The sequence below is a fragment of the Oryctolagus cuniculus genome, chromosome 17, assembly GCF_964237555.1.
Source record: "Oryctolagus cuniculus chromosome 17, mOryCun1.1, whole genome shotgun sequence".
NCBI classification, from domain to species: Eukaryota; Metazoa; Chordata; class Mammalia; order Lagomorpha; family Leporidae; genus Oryctolagus; species Oryctolagus cuniculus.
This window is the reverse complement of record NC_091448.1, coordinates 64,658,582-64,677,761: the sequence shown is the minus strand read 5'-3', so window position 1 is coordinate 64,677,761 and position 19,180 is coordinate 64,658,582. Positions and strand designations below refer to the sequence as shown.

Sequence of the window (19,180 nt, the reverse complement as noted above, 5' to 3'; positions counted from 1 at the left end):
AACCATCAGGGAGCTGGCAATCCAGAGTGCTCCTCAGAGCAGAGAGGCTTCTCCTGCAAGACGCCCGCTCTGCCTCTGCCAGAATCCAGCCCCCCAGCACGCATGCTCTCCCGCGACAGGCACCTGCTGCCCAGGGTCGGTTTCCCAAAATACGGTTCGCTAGGGCACTGCACCTCCTGGCCGGCCACGAGGCGACAGGCTGCGTCCCAGGAGTCCGCAAACCCTCCCTCTGCAGGGTTCCCCATGCCAGCAGACCTCACAGGCACGCCTGACAGGAGTCCCCAGCGTCCCCGAGTCGGGCCAGCCACCTGCAGGAGCGCCAGGTGAGGTCAAAGGCGGGCTCCGCGAGCCCGCCCCGCTGGACACTCCCCTGGGTGCCTCGCCGCCACTCCCCTGCGGCCCCAGAGACGCCGGCCCGGCGCCGGTCCGCGCCCCCCTCACGCGCTGGCCACGCGGGACGCCCCGCCGCCAGAGGAACCACGCGCGTGGCTGTGGCTGGGGCCACACCGGCCACGCCGCCCGCCGCGGGTCCCAGGGACGCCGGGCGCGCGAGCACCAGTGGACGCAGCCGCACAGGTGGCTCCTGACCGGGCGCCCGCGTGGCCTGGGCGCTGCCAGAAACGCCAGGGGCATGGCGACCCCCGCGGGAGGGGGTGCAGGCCGCGCCAAGACCGGGACCGGGCAGAGCCGCCGCACGGTACCTGCTGCGGGGGGATCGCACTCCTCCTCAGCCTCCGCCTCAGCTGCAGCCCCGACTGGCCGAGATCTATTTTCAATTGACTTTATACACATAGTTTAACTCTGTGCTAAGTAAAGAGTTTGACAAATAGCATGAAAAATAAACACTATTCCTCAACAGTCAAGATAAGGGCTGTTCAAGTCACTGCTTCTCAAAGTGTCAATTTCACTTGAGAGAGAGCCTTTCAGGTTCTCTATTAGTTATCACAGTTCAGGGAGAACATATGGTATTTGTCCCTTTGGGACTGGCTTATTTCACTAAGTTTGATGTTTTCCAGACTCATCCATTTTGTTGTGAATGACTGGATTTCACTTTTTTTTACTGTTGTGTAGTATCCATGGCATATATATTCCATAATTTCTTTATCCAGTCTTCAGTTGATGGGCATTTGGGTGGTTTCCATGTCTTAGCTATTGAACTGCAATAAACATGGGGGTGCAGATAACTTTTTCATATGCTGATTTCATTTCTCTTTGGTAAATTCCCAGAGTGGGATGGCTTTGTCTTATGATAGGACTATTTAGATTCTGAGGGTTCTCCATACTGTCTTACATGCCCACCAACAGTGGATTAGGGTGCCTTTTCCCCACATCCTTGCCAGCATTTGAAGTTTGATGATTTTTGTGTGAAAGTCATTCTAACTGGAGGGAGGTAAATCTCATTGTGTTTTTTTTTTTTTTTTCTCATTGTGGTTTTGATTTGCATTTCTTCCAGGGCTAGTAATCCCGAGCATTTTTTCATGTGCTTGTTGGCTATTTGTGTTTCCTCTTTTGAAAAATCAGTTTAGTCCTTTGCCCATTTCTTAAATGGGTTGTTTGTCTTATTGTTGTGGAGTTTCTTGATATCTTTATATATTCTGCTTATTAATCCTTTATCAGTAGCATGGCTTGCAAATAATTTCTCTCATTCTGTTGGTTGCCTCTTCACTTTTCTGATTGTTTTGCAGTGCAGGGGCTTCTCAATTGGATGTAATCCCATTTGTCAATTTTAGCTTGGGTTGCCTATGCCTCTGAGATCTTTTCCATGAACTCTTTACCTATGCTAAGTCTTGCAGGGTTTCCCCAATGTTGTCAAATAATTTGATGGTATTAGGTGTTAGATTTAGGTATTTAACCAATTTTGAGTGCATTTTTGCATAAGGTGTAAGGTAGGGGTCTTGCTTCATACTTCTGATTGTGGAAATTCAGTTTTCCCAGCACCATTTGTTGATGACACTGTCCTTGCTCCAACGATTGATTTTATCTCCTTTGTCAAAGATAAGTTGGTTGTAGATGTTTGGATTGATTTGTGGCATTTCCATTCTGTTCCACTGGTCTGTGCATATGATTTTGTACCAATATCTGGCTGTTTTGAAAATAACTGCCCTGTAGTATGTCTTGAAATCTGTGTTGTGATGCCTCTGGCTTTGTTTTTGTTGTATAAGATTGCTTTAACTATTTGGGGTCTCCTGTGTTTCCATATGAATGTCAGCATAATTTTTAAATGATTTATTTATTTACTTGAAAGAATGACAGGCAAAGGCAGAGAGAGAGAGAGAGAGAGAGAGAGAGAAACAGAGAGAGAAAAAGAGAGAGAGAGAGAGAGAGAGAGGTCCTCCATCCACTGTCCCATTCCCCAGATGGCTGCAATGGCCAGAGCCATGCCGATACAAAGCCAGGACTCCCAGGAGCCACCTCCAAGTCTCCTATATGAGTTCAGGAGCCCAAGAGCCAGGGACATCCTCCACTGCTTTCCCAGGCCACAGCATAGAGCTGGACCAGAAATGGAGCAGCCAGGACCCAAACCTGAGCCCCCATGGTGCACCACAGCACCAGCCCCAGCATCATTTTTTCTTTATCTAAGAAGAATTTTCTTTGTATTTTGATTGATATCCTGTCGAACCTGTAAATTCCTTTCAGAAGTATCAATATGTTGATGATATTGATTCATCCAATCCAGGAACACGGAAGATTTGTCCATTTTTTGTATATTCTTCTATTTTATTCTTTAATGTTTTGTAATTCTCATCATAGAGATCTTTGACATTCATGGGGCACACTGGTTTTACATTTTCTTTATTTCTAAAGACTCATAATTGGCCAATCACTTTAAAATTCCCAAGCACTAGATTAAGAAATTGTTATCTTAGGTTTCAAACCATCAGCTGGTAACCAGATAATGAAAATGTGACACACACACACACACACACACACACAATATGGAATACTACTCAGCAAAAAAAAGAATGAAATTCTGACTTGTGCAGCAAAATGGTTGCAATTGGAAATCATTATGCTTAGTGAAATAAGCCAGTCCAAAAAGACAAATATTATATATTTTCTGATATGTGTCAATTAACATAGAATACCAAAAATGTACAGAACTGAAACTGACATCTTAGTACATAATTATTGTTTTTATCCCTTTTTTATACTCCTGTGGAACTTTAGTCTTTCACTTTTTACTTGTTGAATAGTAAAGTCAGTAGTGAATTAAACCTGCGATTAAAGAGTGGAATTAAATTTTGTCTTTGAAAAAATTAAAGAAAAAAAAGAAGGAAGTGAATGGATGGAGGGAGGGGGAAGGGGAATATGGTTATCACCAGATTTGTAGCTATGAAATACATGAAAGATCCATTTATACTAATAAAATTTTTAAAATATTATTGAATTAAACTGCTTAGCATTTCCATGACTTAAGAGACTGCAAATTTTCTGTATTTTTAAAGGTGTTTAAAAACTATTTATCTATATCCATTACTTCTCTTTGTGATCCTATTTCTGCTTCTACTGAAATTTTCATTGATAAACACAATTATCAAAATACAATGTATGTTGAAGTTACACATTTGTCTATTTTTCATATTATAGTTGAATTTGTTACTACTACCTGAGTAAATTGTCAATAAACTAATTTATGTCAGTCTTTGCACAGAGGCTTCAGGCTACCTTAGTTTTCTTTATCAGTTTTAGGCCATCAGTTCTATAAATTAGGAAGGTGTCCAATCAAATATTATGTTCATAGTATCTGAGCACAATCTATGGTTGATTTCATCTTTCTCATTAGCAGGAGATTGTATTTTAGCCTTATGGACATTCATGTAAATTGAAATACAATTTCAGGGTAGAAATGTAGGATTTTGTTTGGTCTTCAAAATCACTGAGCTCACTTTTTTTTTTCAAAATATTCTAATCTAGACCAGTTCCAGCCCTGTGAACGTGACATAAATTTTCATTGTGAGGTCATCATCAGCTCCAACATTCTATAAGCTGTCCTGGAAACCTTCAGATTCACAGTGCCTCAGAGCCATCTTAGTCAAGGGTAATGATGCTCCATACGTGTGTGTGTGTGTGTGTGTGTATGATTATCTCAATAGACGCCAAGAAAGCATTTGATAAAATACAACACCCGTTCATGATGAAAACTCTAAGCAAACTGGGTTTGGAAGGAACATTCCTCAATACAATCAAAGCAATCTATGAAAAACCCACAGCCAACATCCTATTGAATGGGGAAAAGTTGGAAGCATTTCCACTGAGATCTGGTACCAGACAGGGATGCCCACTCTCACCACTGCTATTCAATATAGTTCTGGAAGTTCTAGCCAGAGCTATTAGGCAAGAAAAAGAAATTAAAGGGATACAAATTGGGAAGGAAGAACTCAAACTATCCCTCTTTACAGATGATATGATTCTTTATTTAGGGGACCCAAAGAACTCTACTAAGAGACTATTGGAACTCATAGAAGATTTTGGCAAAGTATTCTTTAGAATACTATACCGCAGTAAGAAACAACGAAATCCAGTCATTTGCAACAAAATGGAGGAATCTGGAACACATCATGCTGAGTGAAATAAGCCAGTCCCAAAGGGACAAATACCATATGTTCGCCCTGATCGGTGACAACTGACTGAACACCAAAAAGGAAACCTGTTGAAGTGAAATCGACACTATGAGAAACGGTGACTTGATCAGCATAGCCCTGACTGTTAATGAACAACTTAATACATTATCCCTCTTAGTAGTTTTTTTTTGTCTGTTCTACTTAATATGACTGGTTTAATTATGTAATTAATACACAGTTATTCTTAAGTGTTGAAATTTAACTGAAATGTGATCCCTGTTAAACATAAGAGTGGGGATAAGAGAGGGAAGAGATGTATAATTTGGGACATGCTCAAGCTGACTTGCCCCAAATGGTAGAGTTAGAAACATACCAGGGGACTCCAATTTAATCCCATCAAGGTGGCATGTACCAATGCCATCTCACTAGTGCAAGTGATCAATTTCAGTTCACAATTGATCATAATGAAAGGACTAAGAGTCAAAGGGAGCACATAAACAAGTCTAGTACCAGCTAATACTAACCGATAGAATAAATAAAGGGGAGAGTGATCCAACATGGGAAGCGAGATACACAGCAGACTCATAGAATGGCAGATGTCCTAAACAGCACTCTGGCCTCAGAATCAGCCCTAAAGGCATTCGGATCTGGCTGAAAAGCCCATGAGAGTATTTCAGGCATGGAAAGCCAAGACACTCTGGCAAAAAAAAAAAAAAAAAAAAAAAAACCTAAATGAACGATCTCTGTGAGTGAGATCCCAGTGGAAAGAACAGGTCTTCAAAGAAGGAGGTAGTTTTCTCTGAAGGGAGGAGAGAACCTCCACTTTGACTATGACCTTGTCTAAACAAGATAAGAGTCGGAGAACTCAAGGGGCTTCCATAGCCTTGGAAACTCATGACTGGTGCATAGGGAGATTACTGATGCCATAAACAGGAGTGTCAATTTATAAAGTCAACAACAGGAGTCACTGTGCACTTACTCCTCATGTAGGATCTCTGTCCTTAATGTGCTGTACATTGAGATTTAATGCTATAACGAGTACTCAAACAGTATATTTCACTTTGTGTTTCTATGGGGTGCAAACTGTTGAAATCTTTACTTAATGTATACTAAACTGATCTTCTGTTAAAAAAAAAAGAAGAAATTAGCAATTCCCAACTTGACTCTTGCTGGGATTAAACATGACAATAGGTCTGATCTGATTTCATCATCATTTAAAAAATCATCTATTATTTTTCACTTTATGTTTCTGTGTGGGAGCAAACTGTTGAAATCTTTACTTAATGTATGCTAAACTGATCTTCTGTATATAAAGAGAATTGAAAATGAATTCTCATGTGAATGGAAGGGGAGAGGGAATGGGAAAGGGGAAGGTTGCAGGTGGGAGGGACGTTATGGGGGGGGAAGTTAAAAAAATAGTCATACTAAGAGCAGCAGTGGTATTAATAGTAATAGCAACAGTACTAGTAGCAGTAACTGATAGCATCAACAGTAATAAAAGTAGTATTCTCTAGATAGTACCAAAGTGTACATTCTTTTTTTTTAACTTTTATTTAATGAATATAAATTTCCAAAGTACGGCTTATGGATTACAGTGGCTTCCCCCCCATACCGTCCCTCCCACCCGCAACCCTCCCCTTTCCCACTCCCTCTCCCATTCCATTCACATCAAGATTCATTTTCGATTATCTTAATATATAGAAGATCAGCTTAGTATACATTAAGTAAGGATTTCAACAGTTTGCTCCCACACAGAAACATAAAGTGAAAAATAATAGATGATTTTTTAAATGATGATGAAATCAGATCAGACCTATTGTCATGTTTAATCCCAGTGAGAGTCAAGTTGGGAATTGATAATTTCTTTTTTTTTTTACAGAAGATCAGTTTAGTATGCATTAAGTAAAGATTTCAGTCGTTTGCACCCCCATAGAAACACAAAGTGAAATATACTGTGAGTACTCGTTATAGCATTAAATCTCAATGTACAGCACATTAAGGACAGAGATCCTACATGAGGAGTAAGTGCACAGTGACTCCTGTTGTTGACTTTACAAATTGACACTCCTGTCAATGGCATCAGTAATCTCCCTATGCTCCAGTCATGAGTTTCCAAGGCTACGGAAGCCCTCTGAGTTCTCCGACTCTTATCTTGTTTAGACAGCAGCCAGGCACAAAGAGGGAGGGGAGGGGCCAGGGGCTGTCTGTTCCCACTGTAGACAACGTTATTAAAAAATAAACTTTAGAATAACACCTTTTCGCTCATCTTGGGGGGAAGAAGTGGAAGGGGCATTATTTCGATATGTCCATTTCTTAAAAAAAGGAAAGAACAGGGAACCACAGGACACACAGATGTGATGTGCATATATACACATTTGCAAAGACCATATGTACAGCTGACTTAGGTCTCAGAGATGGAGGGGGGCATGGGCATGAGAGGGGCATGCAGACAACTGCTGGAGACACGCGCCCACCACCGGATCCTGCTGCCCCTCTCCAGTGAGACCACACCCACCCATCCAGCACCAACAAAGCCTCATTTCTCTCTGACCCTAAAACTCTTGCCACCAAGGAGGCAGAAGCCCCCACCTCCACCCTGGAGCTGGTGCCCCAGGCGGGCTGGGCTGGGCTCTCTGCCATCCGTGCCTCCCAGGGAGCTCAGGGTATATCACCCCTTCTGCAGGGGTCCCCCACCCATGCCAGACTCTGGCCCACCAGCCTGCTGAGGGCACAGAAGCAGTCAACACTCCTGCAGCTAAGAGGAGGGGCAGACGGGACCCACAGGTTCCCAGTGTAGGCTGCCCCCGGCAGGTGTCCAGCATGGGCTGTCCTGCCTCAGCCTGCAGCAGGCACAGTCACATGTCCCCCTGGCAGCAGGGTCTTGGTCTCTTGCTTCAAAGGGGTCCAGAGGAGAAAACTCCAGCCGAGGATGGAGGCTGCCCCCCTGCTTGTCTGTCCAGCTTAGAAAAACTTCTCCAGAGAAGAAACCTGGGAGGAGACAGGCTCAAAGTCTCACTTTTGTCTTATTTTGTTTTGTTTTGTTTGCAAGGTGTGTGTGGTTGTCTTGTGTGTGTCTGTGTGTGTCTGCTGTGTCAGGCGGGAGTTCTTGTCAGAGGCACTTCCAGAAGCCTTGTGGACACAGTTCCCCGGGGTGGGGCCTACAAGGCCCAGATAAGCATGAGGAGGGAGAGCTTGGCCAAGGCAGCTGATGGCCTTGCTCGGCTGAGGCCAGAGTTGGGTTTGATCACCTTGCTGCTTCCTGGGATGATGTCTGTCATCAGCTCCATGAAGCACAGGCTCAACTCTGGAGCTGTTGGCCTTCAGCCCCTGTTCCTGGACAGAAGGGCAGGAGGTCATGGCACTTGTGCCCAGGCCAGTGCTGTCACTCAAGTCATCCAGCAGAGAAGGCATCTTCTCCACCCGAGGGGCCTACATGGCCAGGAACGGGGGCCCTTCAGGGACACGCTCACATCTGTGCGGTTGCCAAAGGCCTGGATGGCGTTCTGGAGGCACAGGTTCTCGGTGAAGTCCCTCAGGAACCTCTCACATTCCTCCTCCATGTTCCCTTGCTGCGGCAGCTGCACCACACCAGTGGGGCTGGAGTCCACCTAGTAGGGTGTCTTAGCCGACCATGCCTGTATAGGAGCCCAGACACGCTTGGTAACTGTCCCCTGGGCAGCAGGTGAGTGTCCGGGAGGAGGCTCGACAGTTGGTGTGGAAGTTGGCCAGCCTGGACTGGCACAGGTGGTCGGTGCAGCTCAGGGCATGCAGGTACAAGCAGGTGGGCACTCCTTGTCCTCATAAGAGCAGCTGGGCAGCATGGTCTGGCGGCAGCGCTCAGTCCATGCCTGGTCTCAGCAGGAGCAGAGGAGCATGTGGTAGGTGTACTTGCTGAGCACGCGGTTGAAGAACAGGCACAGGGCCTTGTGGCACTGGCAACAGCTGCAGAGCTCCGTGTACGAGCTCCTGGGTTGAGGATGGAGATGTAGGAGGAGCGCAGCTTCTTGCAGTTGCCGTTCAGGACGCAGGCCTTGGCCCCGTCCAGGCGCTGGCTGCTCTTGGTGCTGACTGCCAGGTCTGCCCCTGTCCCTGAGAAGAGGAGGCAAGCCTGAAGACCCGTCCTGCTGGGGCGCAAACCCACCACCCGAGCCTCTGCACCCTCCTCCTCCTCCCCATCCCCACCCCACCCCGCGGTGGCAGCTGCCTTCATTTTGTTCTATTTTGTTTTAATTTACTAGTATCACTTGTATGAATCATCAATATCCTAGGGACAGCCAATTACAACAATATGATATCAATGAAACGAAAATTTCTATTTGTTAACAGTTTTATGTACACAGCTTTTAAAATCTTGTCCAGTATTATCATTTTCACATTCCAGGTCATATATTTTTAAATATTTCTTTAGTTCTGATAACCCACAAATTATCCTATTGTTTCAAACTCGGTGATGTATGCTTCCTTCAAGATTCATTGGATATTCTGCAAAATTTCACTTTATGTTTCATTCATTTCTGTTTTCCCTTGAATTTTGTTGCAAATGTAGTGAGGTTTTTCACCAAGTGGTCATCATAACTGGTTGTCAGTTTCTCAATTCTTCCACCTATAAATTGAGTTTTTACTTACAATAAACAATATATATTAACAACATATATATATATATTAACAACAATGTATTTTTAGGTTTATCTTTGAATTTATTTCCAACAGATGTGTACATCATCTATATTCTGTCAGCCACTCCTCCCACTGTGCACCTCAGGACATCTTGCTCACATTTTAATTGTGAGACCACTGACATTAACTCTCTCCTAGCCACTGAATTACACACATTACTCAGAACCAGCATAGTCTAATGGAACAATGTTCTCATTACTGGCTATATATGTTTTGTTTATTCCTCAGTTCTACATAACAGTGCCTTCCATTATTACATTTTAAAGAGTATCTCTAGGAGCTAGTGTTTTGGCATAGCAAGTAAAGCTGCAAACTGCAGCACTGGCATCCCACATGGGCACCAGTTCATCACCCAAGTGCTCCACTCCTGATATAGCTTCCTGCAATTGGTCTGGGAAAGCAGCAGATGATGGCCCAGCTCTCTGGGCCCTGCCACCCTTGTGAGAGACTTGGAAGAAGCTCCTGGCTTTGGTTGGGGCCAGTGCTGGCCATTGTGTCCATCTGGGTAGTAAATAGCAGATATAATTTCTCTCTCCTTCTCCCTCTGTAACTCCTTCAAAATAAATAACTAAATCTTGAAAAATAAAGAGTATCTCTAGATATAAATACTTTTCCTTGAAAAATTTCCTGATTATTGCCATGATCTTTATTTTAAATACATATGGGGGCCAGCACTATGGGGCAATGGGTTAAAGCACCGGCCTGCAGCACTGGCATCCCATATGGGTGCTGGTTCAAGTTCCAGCTGCTCCATTTCCGATGCAGCTCTCTGCTATGGCCTGGGAAAGCAGTAGAAGATGGCCTATGTCTTTGGGCCCTTGCACTCATGTGGGAGACCCGGATGAAGTGCCTGGCTTCAAATTAGCACAGCTCTGGCTGTGGCGGTCATTTGGGAAGTGAACCAGTGGATGGAAGACCTCCCTCTCTCTCTCCTGATCTACCTCTCTCTGTTAACTCTTTCAAATAAATAAAATAAATCTTAAAAAAATACATATGCCCTTTTCTTTTTTGTAATTGTAAAATAATATTTTTTACCAAGTTCCGGTTTTTATATCTGCTTTTCATATTATTATTGTCCCTATCAATAATAAAGTCTATTTATGGAAATGCAATATCATTTTTGAGCACTGTATATCTTTTGTGTATTTGTTCATCTGAATTTACTGCTACCACTTGGATATATAATCATTCATGATGTTTCAGATAAATGGATTGTCCTTCCTTGAATTATCTTCATTAAGTTTTTAATTATCCATTTTAATGCAATCCTAGCACTTACAAACTTAGTCCATCTTTCATTGTGGGATGAACAAACCAAAAATTTTGCTAAGGTTTCTTGGTTGCTTCCATATGTACCCCCCATGAGAACTGCCTTTTACCAATATAGTAAAGCTATCTTTTTTTTAAAGATTTATTTATTTATTTGAAAGTCAGAGTTACACAGAGAGTTGAGAGGCAGAGAGAGAAAGAGAGAAGGGGAGAGAGAGAGAGGTCTTCCATCGCTGGTTCACTCCCTAGATGGCTGCAACAGCCAGAGCTGCACCAATCTGAAGCCAGGTACCAGGAGCTTCTTCCCAGTCTCTCATGTGGGTGCAAGGGCCCAAGGACTTGGGCCATCTTCTACTGCTTTCTCAGGCCATAGCAGAGAGCTGGATCGGAAATGGAGCAGCTGGAACTTGAACCGGCGCCCATATGGGATGCCAGTGCTGCAGGCTGGGTCTTGAACTGGTGCCCATATGGGGAGCCGGCGCTTCAGGCCAGGGTGTTAACCCACTGCACCACAGCACCAGCCCTATGCTAAATCTATCTTTTGAGTTGATATAGATTTTGACTTTTCTGGTGGTCTAGAGGACTGTAAATAACTCTATGGTTACTGATATTTTATAAAGTATAGATTTAGATGCTCATGTATTTCATTAGTGATTTTAATAGTAAATGACATAAATGTTCCCTGGTTTTCCTAAATTTATTATTTTCTCAAATTTAAAGTGACTGTTAGACCTTTAAGTTCACCAAATTACCTCATAGCTGCCACCATATTGTTGCTCTTCTTTTATTTTTTTATTGTTGACAGGCAGAGTTAGAGAGAGAGAGAGAGAGAGAGAGAGAGAGAGACAAAGAGAAAGGTCTTCCTTTTCCATTGGTTCACCCACCAAATGGCCGCTATGGCCACGAAATGCGCCGATCCGAGGCAGAAGCCAGGTGCTTCCTCCTGGACTCCCATGCGGGTGCAGGGCCCAAGCACTTGGGCCATCCTCCACTGCCTTCCTGGGCCACAGCAGAGAGGTGGCCTGGAAGAGGAGCAACCGGGACAGAATCCAGCGCCCCAACCGGCACTAGAACCTGTGGTGCCGGTGCCACAGGCGGAGGATTAGCCAAGTGAGCAGCAGCGCTGGTCACATTTTTGCTCTTTAACATATTGCTTTGTGCTACTTCCAGTAATCAGTGTATAACTTATATGGTTACGTGCATACTATTATTTTGTTTAGATATTCTTTTACTTTAGAATATCAGTTTTATCCTTCACTTAGCCTATCAGAGAACCTCAAATCATCCTGCTTGTAGGTTTCATTGTGACATCATAAAATCAATGAAAATTCTCTAAGTTTTAATTGAAATATTCACATACACTTTTCCAGAATTGTCTCATGCTGCTTTACCCATTCTCCATTTCCAGGTGATATTTGTTCAGTATGAAGATAAGAGAAAAATAAATGAATACTTTTATATAAATATTTGGTAACTTTCCCATTAACTATACACTATTTATTAAGAATACAAATATATATTGAGAATCCACACTATGTAAGATATTGTAGGCTCTGAGGATAGACAAAATTACTGTTCTTATTCAGGTTAGAGTCTAGTGGAGAAGAAATGAAAGTAAAATTACAATTCTAAATTTAGGTAGTTTATCAAGATAACAGAGTTTAATGAGAGAAAGAATTAGAATTAGAATTAGAATTAGAGAATTAGGCCGGCGCCACAGCTCACTTGGCTAATCTTCCGGGACACCGGGTTATAGTCTTGGTTGGGGCGCCGGATTCTGTCCCGGTTGCTCCTCTTCCAGTCCAGCTCTCTGCTGTGGCCTGGGAGGGCAGTGGAGGATGGCCCAAGTGTTTGGGCCCTGCATCCACATGGGAGACCAGGAGGAAGGACCTGGCTTCTGGCTTCAGATCAGCGTACCGCACCGGCCATAGCTACCATTTGGGGGGTGAACCAATGGAAAGGAAGACCTTTCTCTCTGTCTCTCTCACTATCTAACTCTGTCTGTCCAAAAAAAAAAAAAAAGAATTAGAGAATGAATTAGAATTGAATTAGAGGCCAGTGTCGCGGCTCACTAGGCTAATCCTCCGCCTTGCAGCGCCAGCACACCGGGTTCTAGTCCCGGTCGGGGCGCCGGATTCTGTCCTGGTTGCTCCTCTTTCAGGCCAGCTCTCTGCTGTGGCCAGGGAGTGCAGTGGAGGATGGCCCAAGTACTTGGGCCCTGCACCCCATGGGAGACCAGGAGAAGTACCTGGCTCCTGCCATCGGATCAGCGTGGTGCACCGGCCGCAGCACGCTGGCCACGGCAGCCATTGGAGGGTGAACCAATGGCAAAGGAAGACCTTTCTCTCTGTCTCTCTCTCTCACTGTCCACTCTGCCTGTCAAAATAAAAAAAAAAAAGAATTGAATTAGAGAATTCAATCTACACCAGACCCAGAAAATTTTCCTAAAGGTAGGATAAGTAGACTGAGAAATAAAGGATAGGCACAAAGCAGTTAAGAAAAGGGAGAAGAGTATCCTAGCCAATCTGTAACAGTGCTGAAGCTCAAATGCAGTTTGCTTATGGCCAAGATTAAGTAAGGGCTGTTTATCTTCCTACATGAAACAATAAAAAATAAACTGCATTATACACATTGTTCATAATAATGGGCCTCAAGAAACAAAGACAATACCTGAAAGCCAGAAAAGAAATGAAGTAGGCCTCACACACTCCACAGCTCCTTCTAGAGAGAGATTCTAGACCACAGGGGAAGGAGCTGAGGCAGTGTCTCCCCGACTCCCTGAGCAGATGTGATGAAGCCGGGCATCTGGGAACACAAAGGTAGTCCCATATCACAGGGCAGAATAGGGGGGAGGAAAAGGCAGGAACGAGAAAGAACCAGGAACTGCAGAGGACCATCTTTGAATTCTAATCCAAGTCATTTACAGTGCACGCCCATCAGAAAACACCCAAATACTGTGGGTGGGACATTACAGGAAATTGTGCCTGGTGCCCAGGTAGTGCTGCACTTAATCATCCATTCCTATCAGCCAGAATGAAAACTCCTTAGTCATGGGACAGTGAAAAGAACAATAATAAAAGTTTTTGCCTTAGGAGTAGGAGATTACTCGTGGGCTAAGCATGGTTATGATCCATATCACAAATCATAAGACTGGAAAAGATGAACCTGTTTAGAAGGAACTGAACTGCATCAAAAAATCAGTCTGGAAACAGGTAAGTGGAAGCATGAAATTTTTTAATAACCTACAGTTGTAAATATATACATTTTAATAACCTACAGTTGCAAATATATAAATCACAGTGCCAGTGATTGTCACTATACTAGATGGAAATTAACATAAATTACACATCATAAAAATATGTTCATCTTGGAGACAGTGCTGATCTATGATAAAACTTCAAGTGATCAATATAAGCCCCCAAAATGGAGAGGGAAAATATTTGAAGGAAAACAGCAATTTTGTTTCTAAATTTAATGAATTATAATCTTACACTAGCAGGAAGGGTGTAACAGGACAAGGAGAAAATATTGTGTTTTTATTATATATAATGTGCTATGGTGTTACTTCCAGGTAGAATACTATAAGTTGAAATCTATGTTAATATCGGTAAAGCAGCTACTAAGGTATCAAAACAAAAGATTTTAATTAATAATTCCTCCTAAAATAGAAATATAACCAAATCATAAAATAGTAATTGGGGTTGGCAGTGTGGCTCAGTGGCTCCTATCTAGTTAGGGGTGAAAGCCCTAACCTGCAGCACTGGCATCCCATTTGGTCATCAGTTCAAGTCCCAGCTGCTCTACTTCTGATCCAGCTCCCTGCTGATGGCCTGGGAAATCAGTAGAAGATGGCCCAAGTGCTTGGGCTCCTGCCCCTGTGTGGGAGACCCAGAAGAAGTTCCTGGCTCCTGGTCTCAGATCAGCTGAGTCCTGGCTGTTGTGAGCATTTGGGGAGTGAACCAGGAGGTGGAAGCCCTCTCTCTGTATCTACCTGACTCTGTAACTGTCTTTCACATAAATAAAAATAAATAAAATAGCAATCTAAAATAAAGCAGAATGGTGTAACAAAATATGGAATTAAAAGAAAGCAATATTATGACAGATAAGTTGAATTACATAAACAATCATTTTAAAAGGAAGTGGTCTAAAATCTCAATAAAAAGTCAAATGATTAGACAGTACAGAGAAAATAAGATGAATTATATAGTCTCTATCAGATATATACATTAAATGTAAAAACACAAATTCACTTAAAATGGAAAATATTTGCCACAATAACATTTGACAAATCAAAACTGAGGAATAAGAGCTTTTGCAAGGTGTATTTAATAACCAAAACTACCATGAGGAATAAAAATGTCATTTCATATTTACAAGCAGTTCAATTAATCAAGACAATGCAATAATCCTAAAATTTTTACATCAAATAGAGTTTCAAAATGCATCTTGTAAAATAAGAGTATTTAAAAAGAAAAAAAAATTGCAAGTGTCATCTCAGTACATTTTATTCAGCAAATAACAGAATGAGTCAGAAGAAAATCTCCAACAACATACAGGTGACACCACCACTCTCAAGTATCCATAGAAGATTTACCAAAATAGATGTAGGCCATAAAACAAATATGAATTACAGGATAATATCAAAATGATAGTATACAAATTATATTCTATGACCACAAACCAAATCCAAAAGAACTGTCACACTGAAGAAAACACTGAAGTTCGTAGCAACTCAGTAGGACACATTTCTGTGAAACTGAGTCCAAGACTTAATGAAGACATTAGAAGGTATAAATGCTGAATGAAAATACAACATTAGAGCATCTGTGTAATGTATCCTTAGACACACTAAAGAAAAAAATAGCAGTAAATGTCTGTAAGGGATTTTCAGAAGTTCGTTATAAAAACACACCTTGGGGCTGGCACTGTGGCATAGCAGGTAAAGCCGCAGCCTGCAGTGCCAGCATCCCATATGGATGTCGGTTTGAGTCCCTGCTGCTCCACTTCCCATCCAGCTCTCTGCTGTGCCCAGGTGCTTAGGTCCCTGCACCAATGTGGGAGACTCCGAAGAAGCTCCTGGCTTCTCGATTCTGATTGGCACAGTTCTGGCTGTTACAGCCAATTGGGGAGTGAATCAGTGAATAGAAGACCTCTCTCTCTCTCTCTCTCTCTGCTTCTCCTTCTCTCTCCATGTAACTCTTTCACGTAAGTAAATAAATCTTTAAAAAAACACACTGAAGAGAGAACTGAATTTTCTCTGAAATTTTTGAAGCCCCTCATATAAGAAGTGTCTCAAATCAATTACCTTGATTTCCACCTAAGGAAACTAGAAAAAGAGCAAATTAAACCCCAAACAACAGGTAGAACACAAAGATAAACATCTGCTGTGGTCTGATCAGAGCACTAAATGCTGACAGGTGGTCAAGAGGGATGGGGTTATCACCAGGTGAGGCTGTGAGATGGCCAGGTGTGTTCAGCAACCTCACAAACAGATCCAGTGTGCGTCTTTTCATTTATCCCCTTGAAGATTCTGGGAATGTCAGACACCAGACACCAGACCCCTGACGCACCCCAACTTGCCAGGCCCATCATCTGAGAACCCACTTCCGCATCCGCTGTGAGCCCATTTCTGTGGTTTATAAACTACCAGGGCTATGATAGCTCCACAGACAGTCCAAATAAACTGCAGTCTCAATGATAAATTCAAGGATGTGGTCCTGCAAGTAGTGCCCCCAGCACAGAGAACAAGATCAGCCCTGCGGGGACTGCAGCCTGGCCCTGGGTGGCTCCCACGCCTGTGGGTGAAGGCGCCCCCTAGTGGTCGTGTCTCACGGGCTTGTGCACTGCAGAGTATAAAACAGAGACAGGAAGTCAGGGGCGCCCTTGAGCCTCTGTGACACTTGTCCTATGGCTGGAGAATGAACCGATTGAGATGCCCACACAGTGACTCTTTACGACCTGTACAGTGCTGGCTTTGAGGCCTCTGCCCCAGGGTCATCCCCTGGAGGCTGAGAATTCATCTCAGACACAGGCAAGGATGCCCCACAGCACTGCACCATGCAGCACACAGTCTGTCAGCGAGCATGGCATCACCATGAAGAATCTGCACCAGTGCCGCTCAGCCACACAACCCATGCAAACATGCCTGTCTGTCCCACGTCCGCACATGAGCCAGTGCATAGCCAATTTCATTGTGAGATGTGAAAAAAGTCAATAGAATTTGAAAAAAGTAGGAAAAAAATCAATGTAACAAAACCCTGTGTGGACACTAATAAAGATAATTAACAACTATCCTATGTGGGGAGCAACTTGGACTAGACTAAGTTACTGGAATTAAGACTTATTCTATGCATCTGCTCTCCCACGATATGGTGCTGGGGAGAGGAGTAAGCTTCTACACAGCTGCCTCCAGTTCAACCAATAAGCAGCAGGACCTGCTCCTGATTGCAGGAGAGCAGCGTACTCGGCGTGTGGGTAGCAGAGTTGGGATTGGCGGAAGAGGACTATAAAGGAGGAGAGAGACAACATGCACGAGGAACATCTAAGGGGAACATCTGAAGGAACACCTGTGCAGCCCCAGAGAGAGCCAGCCGGCGGTGTGCCGCTCCCCAGCGGAAGTGGGGAAGGTGGCAGGGGGAACCGCCCTTCCACGGAGGTGGAAGGGACGGTAGCCATCCCGGGAAGAACCAGCAGCAAACCCGGGGAGGGCCGAGCAGACAAAAGAACAGCGCAGGGTCCTGTGTCGTTCCTCCACGAAGAGGGGGAGCGACAATCCTATCTAGTTAGGTTGATCAGAATAAAACAAAAAGACATATTATTAACAGAGAAAATTACCAATAAATAAATAAATACTTAAAAGAAAACAGATTTGAGAGGATACAAAGGTTGTACATAGAGAATATAATTCAGTAACAGTGACAACACAGAAGCAAGCTGAAGCAATGGACCAGAACACATTCTGATGGCCGGCCCATGGTTCAATAGGCTAATCCTCCACCTGTGGTGCTGGCACTCTGGTCTAGTCCCAGTAGGGGCACCGGATTCTGTCCTGGTTGCTCCTCTTCCGGTCCAGCTCTCTGCTGTGGCCCAGGGAAGGCAGTGGAGGAGGGCCCAAGTGCTTGGGCCTTTACTAGCATGGGAGTCCAGGAGGAAGCACCTGGCTCCTGGCTTTGGATCAGCACAACGCGCCAGTGGTAGCAGCCATTTTGGGGGGTGAACCAATGGAAGGAAGACCTTTCACTCTGTCTCTCTCTCTCTCTCTGTCTAACTCTGCCTGTCCAAAAAAACAAAACAACAACAACAAAAAAAAAAACATACTGAAAATCTAGAGTTAAAACACTATAAGTGCAAAATATACTTGAACATATGTTTATACAGTGTAAATGTGTTTAAGAATATCACCCCATAACATTCTAAACTTAGACATGTTCTTACAAAATTACTGAACATATAAAGCAAAGGAAAATACTATGGTTATCTAGAAAGCTAGGCACTGATGAGGAAAATGAATGGTAATGAAGGGTTTCAAATGATCTGAAACTACAGAGAAAAATGTGAAACCATAAAACTCCTCTTACACAGATGTGCCTAATGAGAATCTTCTTAAAACTTCCACTTCACAAAGGCATTTACAAATTTTATTACTTTTTTCTGTAAGCTAAAAGCCATGTCTTTAACATGGTATCAAGGACACAAAGTTCCTATGGATTAGGATTAATTTTTTTTTATTTATTGAAAGAGAGAGAGAGAGAGGAGACAGAGAAGACAGAAAGATTTATCTCCCATCTGCTAGTTGACTACCCAAATGGCCACAATGGCCAGCACTGCTCCAGGTCAAAACCAGGAATGTGCAATTCCACCCAGGAGTCCCACATGGCTGGCAGAAGCCCAACCACATGGACCATCTGCTACCATCCCAGACACATTGCTAGGGAGTTGTAATGGAAGCAGAGAATCTAGGATTCAGTCAGGCACTTAGATATGCAATGCCTGCATTGCTGCAGTGGCTTAAGCCAGTAGAACACAACACCAGCTCCAGATTATTTTAATTTTACATCTGGATCATTCAATGATCTTCTACCTATGAAATTCTACAATAGAAAAATATCTATCTTTCAGATTATCCAGATCCAAACACTCATAGCATATTATTAGAGAAATGGGTGTCATATTTCTTAAAATGTCAGTGCCCTGAAAGCCACCCTAGTAATAATGGTATTTAGGTACAAGGCCACATTCTGGTAATTTACGTGTAATTTTTATTAAACTACTTTCAATTTAAAAGATCCCTATTGCTGAAGCAAGAACCTAGGCTATATAATTTTAATTCTTCTGGAAAAATCTGTGTTTTTTAATTTTATTTATTTATTTATTTGAAATAGTTAGTGAGGGAGAGAGAGAGAAAAGGTCTTCCTTCCATTGGTTCATCCCCCAAATGGCTGCTACGGCCAGAGCTACACCTATTCAAAGTCAGGAGCCAGGTGCTTCCTCCTGGTCTCCCACGCGGGTGCAGAGGCCCAAGCACTTGGGCCATCCTCCACTACCCTCCAGGGCCACAACAAAGAGCTGGACTGGAAGAGAAACAACCGGGACTAGAACCCAGCACCAATATGGGATGCTGGCGCCATAGGCGGAGGATTAACCAAGTGAGCCACATGCCAAACCCAAAATCT

The 19,180-nt window shown here is 43.4% G+C and overlaps 1 long non-coding RNA gene and 1 pseudogene across 1 annotated transcript in view; one reads left to right on the top strand and one right to left on the bottom strand.

Moving 5' to 3' along the window:
• LOC138846305 (uncharacterized) overlaps nucleotides 1–19,180 on the top strand; it is a 561,128-nt gene that overhangs the window by 367,621 nt on the left and 174,327 nt on the right. The window lies entirely within an intron of this gene.
• Nucleotides 6,237–19,180, bottom strand: part of LOC138843197 (GDNF family receptor alpha-2-like) — a 42,003-nt pseudogene continuing 29,059 nt past the window's right edge.